Source organism: Formica exsecta, unplaced genomic scaffold (genome assembly GCF_003651465.1).
Source record: "Formica exsecta isolate Colony F162 unplaced genomic scaffold, ASM365146v1 scaffold156, whole genome shotgun sequence".
Classification (NCBI taxonomy): Eukaryota; Metazoa; Arthropoda; class Insecta; order Hymenoptera; family Formicidae; genus Formica; species Formica exsecta.
Window position 1 is genome coordinate 233,336 of NW_021848882.1, and position 7,788 is coordinate 241,123.

Sequence of the window (7,788 nt, forward strand, 5' to 3'; positions counted from 1 at the left end):
AGAGGCGCGTCAGCTGAGGCCCGGTTGGTCCAACTTCTTGGTAGATTTACCCGTCAATCACCCATTAGATAAATATCAATATCTGTTGTTTCATCTATTGGTAAAGTTTACCTATGGGTTAAATTGTTATTACCAAGAGGTAATTTTACTCTGTATTCCAACCACCGAGTAAAGTCTCTATTTAGCAAAAGTGAAGATCTTTGACATTTATGATATTTATGTTCTGTTTTACTTACGGATATGGCTTTAAATGTATATGCAGAACTTTTTGAACATGAGGACGAGGAAGATTATGACGATATATTAATTTTGATTCGCAAACCATATACTGTCCGACCACGGCCAGATCTTTTAAATATATATGATGAAAACGAATTTATTGCACGATTTAGATTGTGTAAAGAAACAGTTCTTAGAATAGTTGATCTTATTCGTGATAAAATACAAACAAAAACAATGAGGTAAGTACAATTAATAAAATAAAGTGGTAGAATATTTATTATTATAATTTTATTATAATATAATTAATGTGTGATTAATTATAATATAATAAACTTATATCTCTCTTTTTGTTTTTTAGGAACAATGCTATAACACCATTACATCAGTTATTATTGACGTTACGTTTCTACGTAACTGGAACTTTCCAGATTACCATAGCTGATTTTGCAGGAATTCATAAATTTACCGTATGCAGAATTATAAAAAAAGTAACAATAGCTCTGGCTTCTGAATGTCATCGTTACATATGTTTTCCAGAAAACATAGAAAAAATACGTCAAGAGTTTTATAATATTGCTAAATTTCCACGTGTCATTGGTGCAATAGATTGTACTCATATTAAAATTCAATCGCCAGGTATATTAAGTAAACCGTACAATTTAAATACGTGTTATTTAAATTTATATTTTACTTGTAAAAAAAGATTATTGAACATGTTTTTATAATTTTTTTAGGCGAAGAAGAGGCAGAAGTTTTCCAAAATAGAAAAGGTTTCTTCAGCATTAATGTGCAAGCAGTATGTAACAGTGAACTACAATTTCAAGATATAGTAGCTCGATGGCCTGGTTCAACGATGCTACCATTTTTTATGTTAGTTGTTTACATGCCAGATTTGTCCAGGGCGAAATGCATGATGGAATCTTACTAGGAGATAATGGATATCCCTGTACTAAATTTTTAATGACTCCTTTATTGCAAACACATAATCGTGCTGAAGAATTATATAATGAGTCGCAAATACGTACTCGAAACGTTATTGAACGTGCCTTTGGTGTATGGAAACATAGATTTCCTATATTAGCAGTAGGCATAAGATTGTCCATAGCCACTGTTCAAGCTATTGTAATCGCAACAGCAGTATTACACAATATTGCTCGCCAAATGAATAATCCCGATCCACCAGTTAATTTCGACATAGAAAAATTAATTAAAGAATTAGAAAATGAAACAGCGACATTAAATAATGTTCGAGCTGATACTGCAAGAAGAATATTAATCGATACATATTTTAGAAGGTTTGCAATATTTCTAAAATTTCGTTTAATGAAAAATCCTTTCTTAATATTTAATATTCATACCTATTTTTTTAGATTACAGCCGTGACGTACAATTGCAATATTTTTATGTTGTTATTTTATTTTATAATTTAGTAAGGTAAGAAATTGTGTATAATTATTAATAATTATTATTAATTATTAAATTATTAAATTATTCGTAAAATTAAATATCCCATTCTATATGAATTAAAAAATATATTTTCTTTTTCTCATCGATATTTAGAAACAAAAAAAAAAGGGTAAAATTTTTCATTCCGTGCTCTCTTTTTCTCGCGAGATTCTAATTCTCGCGACGCAAGGTCGTCTCTCATCCTCTTTCTCGTCACCGGTGGCCGACGCCACCGGGAGTTTCAAAGCACGAGGGTAAATAGGCTATAAGAGAAGATCGCGTCGATGGAGGGTACCGGGTGTACGCGCTTTCGCTCTCGACGACGACCACCATCGCGGTCATTAATAATCAACGGCATGCCGTAGGGGGAAGGACGTTCTCTCTCTCTCTCTCTCTCTCTCATTTTCTTTCTTTCTTTCTCTTTCTCGCGCACGAGTTTATTTATTTTCTTTGAAACGTATGGGGCCCGACTATACTCGAGATCGTACCTCGATGATACAATTTCTCTGACTATCAATGGAGACTCGCGATGTACATGGTCTGTTGACAATCAAGTTTATGTAAATAAGATTTATTGTTAGTTAAATTTGAATATGACTCATTCATCTAAATTAATATTTTATTGCTTTAATATTGTTTCCATTGTTAGAAAATCTCTTGTGAAAATCTTTAATTAAAATAAAATATAAATAACGGAATTTGTTGCAATTTGATAAATTCAATAAATCGGGCGCATTTCTCTCTCTCTCTCTCTCTCTCTCTCTCTCTGGTCTGTCGGAATAGAGTCCGGATGGTGCGGCATGTATAATCGCAGACTCTAGCCCCTGAAGAACCACTTAAGATCTTTTCAATTTCTCCGACCGATACATCCCTTAGAGATGAGCACCTCGCCATCCCTTTTTTTCTGGATATTTGAATTTAAATGTTTCAATTATTTTAATCTCTATTGCATACAATTTTCGCTAATTATGTTATAATACAATTATAAATGAAAGTGATATATCGTGTAGAGGATAGCCATGGGAAATGTAAAAGTCAAAACAGAAACACTTGACTCGAACATGGGAAAAACGATTCGTAGACGCGACTCTAATTCGTTCCCATGCATCTCGAGTGTTAAAAAAAAGCAAAACACACATTTTTTTGCTATAAAAAAAGAAAACGCCAAGATATTTCTAGTTCTGTTTGTAAAATCTCCTTTTGCGTATTATTATTTCCTTCTTTTGTTTGTATATCTACTTCTAATGCCATTTTTTGTAATTGCACTAAATCTTCTTTTGCGTTTGCTAAGTTGACAATATCATTTTTTACAAACGATTTCGATACATTTTCTGTTTTAAGTTCTTTGCTGACTCTTTTTCTCAGAATATCAACGCCTTTTGTGTGTTTTGTACAATTTTCTGAATTGGAGATTATTTCCGAAGCGCAATTTTTCACATCTTTTAAATCAAGTATATTTTTTGCCTGTAAATTTATAAAAAAGTTAAAATATAATTAAAAATTAAATGTTTTTTCGTTATAAAATTAATAGATGTTATCTTACATTATTATCATTAATGTCACATGTTTTTACTTTCTTTAAATGTGCACTTAATGCGTTTGGAATTTTTTCTGAAGATCGCTTTTTATTTATGTATTTTGCATTATTTTTTACGTCATTAAAATAGATTGTAGTCTATAAATGTATAAATAGATTAGTAATTTTAAAAAATGTCTACATATTTGAAGTGTTATCTTACTTCTTTATTAACTTCATCATTATTAAGTGTTTCATATAACCACTCAGATTGATCAATATCTAGACTTTGAGATTCATCTATATTGTCTTGTTCAATTATCTCCACTACAGAAGTTTCGCAGACTTTTTGTTCATCTGAAACATGTTAATATAAAATATACAGGGTGTTCTAAGGTGACCGCACCACCCGTTAAAAAATAAGAAAAATTCTAAAAAAATTATTTTATAAATTAATACCTAATATTCTATCAGAATCAAAAACAGAAGACAATCCTTGTATTGTTGAAGGTAAAAAAGATAAGAGAATTTCTTCCGCAGAAGTAAGTGGCTGTATTTTTGCAGTTCCTCCGCCAGTTTTAAATGTTTCTATTTTGTTCTTTGCTAATTTTTTCTTTAAATTCTTTTTCATATCTTCGTATTTTGTTTTCACGCTTTTTTTCTTTCGATAAGTCTCTCCACGACGAGAATTCAATTCGTCTGTTATTTTAGACCAACACGCATCTTTTTCTCGCCATGTAGTACTATCAGTTTTTTTACATTCAATAATGTGTTTATATTTTTTTACGATTTCTATTAAAGTAAAAATTTCATTAGCCGTAAAATTAACGCTTCTACCTTCTTTCAACTCTTCCATTTTTAGTATAACTGCAGAGAAATGTGAATTATTAGATTATTTAAATATTTTCCATAATACACAATATATATGAATAAATATCAACTTACTCTTTTTTACGTATTAAATTGTAAATAAATAATCTTTTATTATTCTATTCGTCAGATTAGACTGTTATTTTCTCCTTTAAAAACATCCAGATAAGGATAGGAACATTCCACGTATCTATGCAAATATTTACATCTTATAATTTTGTACGAAACAGTTATGACAATACGAATCTGTTTTGCATTTCTTGCAATAATAGATAGAAAATGTCAGATAAGGATAAGATAAAGATAAGTAAAGAAGAAATATAAAATAATGTTGCTTTCATGTATAGCACAATAATAAGAATCAAATAAGATTTGAATACGTTAAACATAAAAATATATTTTATACATGAAATTCATTACTTTTTTAACACTTTCTATACTCTCTTCTATACTCTCTTCTATACTTCTTTCCGATTCTCCATTGATCAACATATGTACATATCAATAGATATTAAAATGATATTAATGTAACCTTACTTTTTAATGACATGAAATTAGCATTATACAAACCGGAAATGCTTTTCGTACTTATCTACGAGGTAACTACCCAATAGGTATATTTATATCATGGAACAACATGTCACATGAAACCTGTCGGTAAACTAATAGGTTGTTATAGCCCAAAACGGCTATAACCAAATTAGCATAATTATTAATTATTAAATATTATTTAACGTCTTCCGACTATAACTCGAAGTCGAGGAAGACGTATAAAGTTACGAGCGCAATCGCTGTCAAAGCGAGCCACGCGCGGAGGCCACGCGTTCGCGAGACTCGAAGAACGATACGCCGGAAATGCAAGCAAAGAATATACGTAGCTTGCATCCGGGGTTTTTCCACCCAAAATCGAGCGACACGACCACCTATGGTCCTGTCGCTAAGCGATCCCCTCCAAAAAACTAATCGAACAGGAGGTGATAAAACTACCCACCTCGAACGAGCGCTAGGCAGTCCTAATCATAAAATCACACGAAGCAGATAAAATTATAAAACTATACCGTACCGTCGAATTTAATAAAGAGCAACCGCGAGACGGACAATTGAAATCATTTTAATAAAAAAAGCGTCCCAGCTGATCTCGCGACGGCAGCCGCGATATCAGGCACGCGAAGCAATTCTATACCACGATAAGCCGAGTTGAAGTTCGAGAAAGACAAGAAAATTTAAAGCCGATGTATATGAATAAATGACTTTATTTCTACAACTACTACAAAATTGTTGACACGGCGAGACGACCCTGCCCGATCCCGAACTCCTTAGTTCTAATTTGGCCAACGATCCCCAAAAATTCGCTGTGCTTCCACGGAGGCACAACAAGGTATACTTTAACTGTAAGATAGCCACCTATCAGTTAATGTAAATCTACCAAGAAGTTGGAACAACCGGCCCTAACTGAATGAATAATACAGTTTGAAATATGACCGAATTGACCGCCACGAGAATATGAATGCGATTGTATGGCGAGACAATTCGGACCGATTTGAGACGAGTAAGCCTTCGAGAAAGACAAGAAAATTTAAAGCCGATGTATATGAATAAATGACTTTATTTCTACAACTACTACAAAATTGTTGACACGGCGAGACGACCCTGCCCGATCCCGAACTCCTTAGTTCTAATTTGGCCAACGATATATAAACTTCTTCACTATAAATGTGAATGTTTATATATTCTTATGACATAAGTATGCACATATTCAAATTTACATTAAACAAGATTAATACAAAAAATATAAGTACAAAATACGGCAAAATGTATGTAATTAGATTATATATCAAAACTTACCACTGTTGCGTATCCATAAATGATTTTATCTGTCTGCAGCGGAAATCTATATAAACGTTTTCCATGAGATCTTGAACTCGTACATGTAATGATGTACCATAAACTATAAAAAATAGTAAAAAAATAAACCAAAAACCTCGGATTTGAACCCCGATCCGCGTCGTGAGAGACGAAGTGTTTTCTCGTGATCCACCGCGCACTATTGAAATGGATATCAATGCTATCAGTACTTGTAATATATTTACATAAGATTATGTGAATTCTTTTTTAAATTAAAATTATCATTTAACATTGCTTTTCATGATTTATACTCTTTGTTTTAAGAATGGGGAAGGAAAAAACAATTTTTAATGTAAATGTCTTGTACGTTATATATAAAAAAATGTATATTTTTTTGTATATAATGTTTAATGAAGCTTACAAAAACCTAAACAAAAAGCTATTTAATCCGAAACATTGTCTTTTGGATGTATGTGACGCTAGTGTACGACCTAGAAAGAGCGTCACACGAAAAACGGCAGCGTGGCGACTTTCATTCTTCTCTCTGGTACGATTATGTCTGTCCTTGTCATGTAAGATTGCAGCTCTGTCTATCGCGACATCACGCAACTAATCTACTACTCTATTTTACTCTTGAGCCTCGATCTCGCACACACACATATGCACGAAAGTTTTGCACAGTAAAATCTTTTTTATAAAGCTTCTAAACTCACTTCTCAAAGTTCACTGATACTTTTTGATAAAATGCCGAGCGCTGAATACATTTGTTAGGCATGTGCAAATTACAAATCTTTTATATTAAGCAAATGTTGATGGCAGAAGCCGATAACAAAACTGTAATTTTGTAAAGGTAGGACCGTTACTACGGCCATCTTGCTCGCCGACACGCTCTGTCTTGCTCTCGCGGGGTGACACCCGTTTGGACACGGAACGATTGGACACCGCTCGATTGGACACGCAGTATTGGACACGGAACGATTGGACACTGCACGATTGGACACAGAATTATTGGACACCGCACGTTTAGACACCGCACAATTGGACACGCTCACTGCACGATTGGACACCGCATTATTGGACACTGCACGATTGGACACCACACGATTGGACACCGTACGATTCAACACACGACAAGTTCTCGGAAGCTGAGTAAGCAGCTGAATCCCGACCAGCTCCTGATACCGATCTATCCAACTACCTACTACCTCTTGGGGTTAAGGTTGTCCTCAGCCCCGCCGGGTTGAACCGGCTCTCTACACCTTGGGCCAAGGTTGTACTTGGCCCCGTCGGGTTGAACCGACTCCTGTCGCGACCGCTCCACGGGCTGAGGTTGAACTCGGCCCCGCCGGGTTGAACCGGCTCCTATCTACCGAGGGCCAAGGTTGTACTTGGCCCCGTCGGGTTGAACCGACTTCCGTTGCTTAGGCAGCGCTCGACGTGACACTCGAGCCTGCCGGCAATACCTGGCCGTCTGACCTAACCTTAGATAATAAGTGCATGTACAAACCGCGCTGTAAATATAATCGCATGATAGAGATAAGTCCGCTAATTCTAAGTCTCGTAGTCCTAGACCTGCTAGTTGTAAAGCCTGTTAGTGCTAAGTCCGCTAGTTGTAACCGCCTCCTAGTCTTAAGGCCTGTTCGTGCTAAGTCCGCTAATTGTAACCGCATGCTAGTAATAAGACCTGTCTAGTAATAAGCCCGCTAGTTCTAAGACCTGCTAGTAGTAAGCCCTGTCTAGTACTAAGTCCGTTAGTTATAAGGCCTGTTTGTAATAAGTCCTCTAGTTATAATCGCGCCGTCCGCGCCTGTAAATAAAACCGGGAACGATTGCACGCCGCACTGGTCTTGCGCTTCTCACCGCTTTGCGCTCATCGCTTCGCGCCTGCG

At 35.0% G+C, this 7,788-nt stretch overlaps 2 pseudogenes; one reads left to right on the forward strand and one right to left on the reverse strand.

The window, feature by feature from the left end:
* The first annotated feature begins 240 nt into the window (after window positions 1-240).
* LOC115233048 lies at window positions 241-1,605 on the forward strand (annotated as a pseudogene).
* Window positions 1,606-2,814: 1,209 nt separating this feature from the next.
* Window positions 2,815-4,040, reverse strand: LOC115233049 (annotated as a pseudogene).
* Window positions 4,041-7,788: the final 3,748 nt, after the last annotated feature.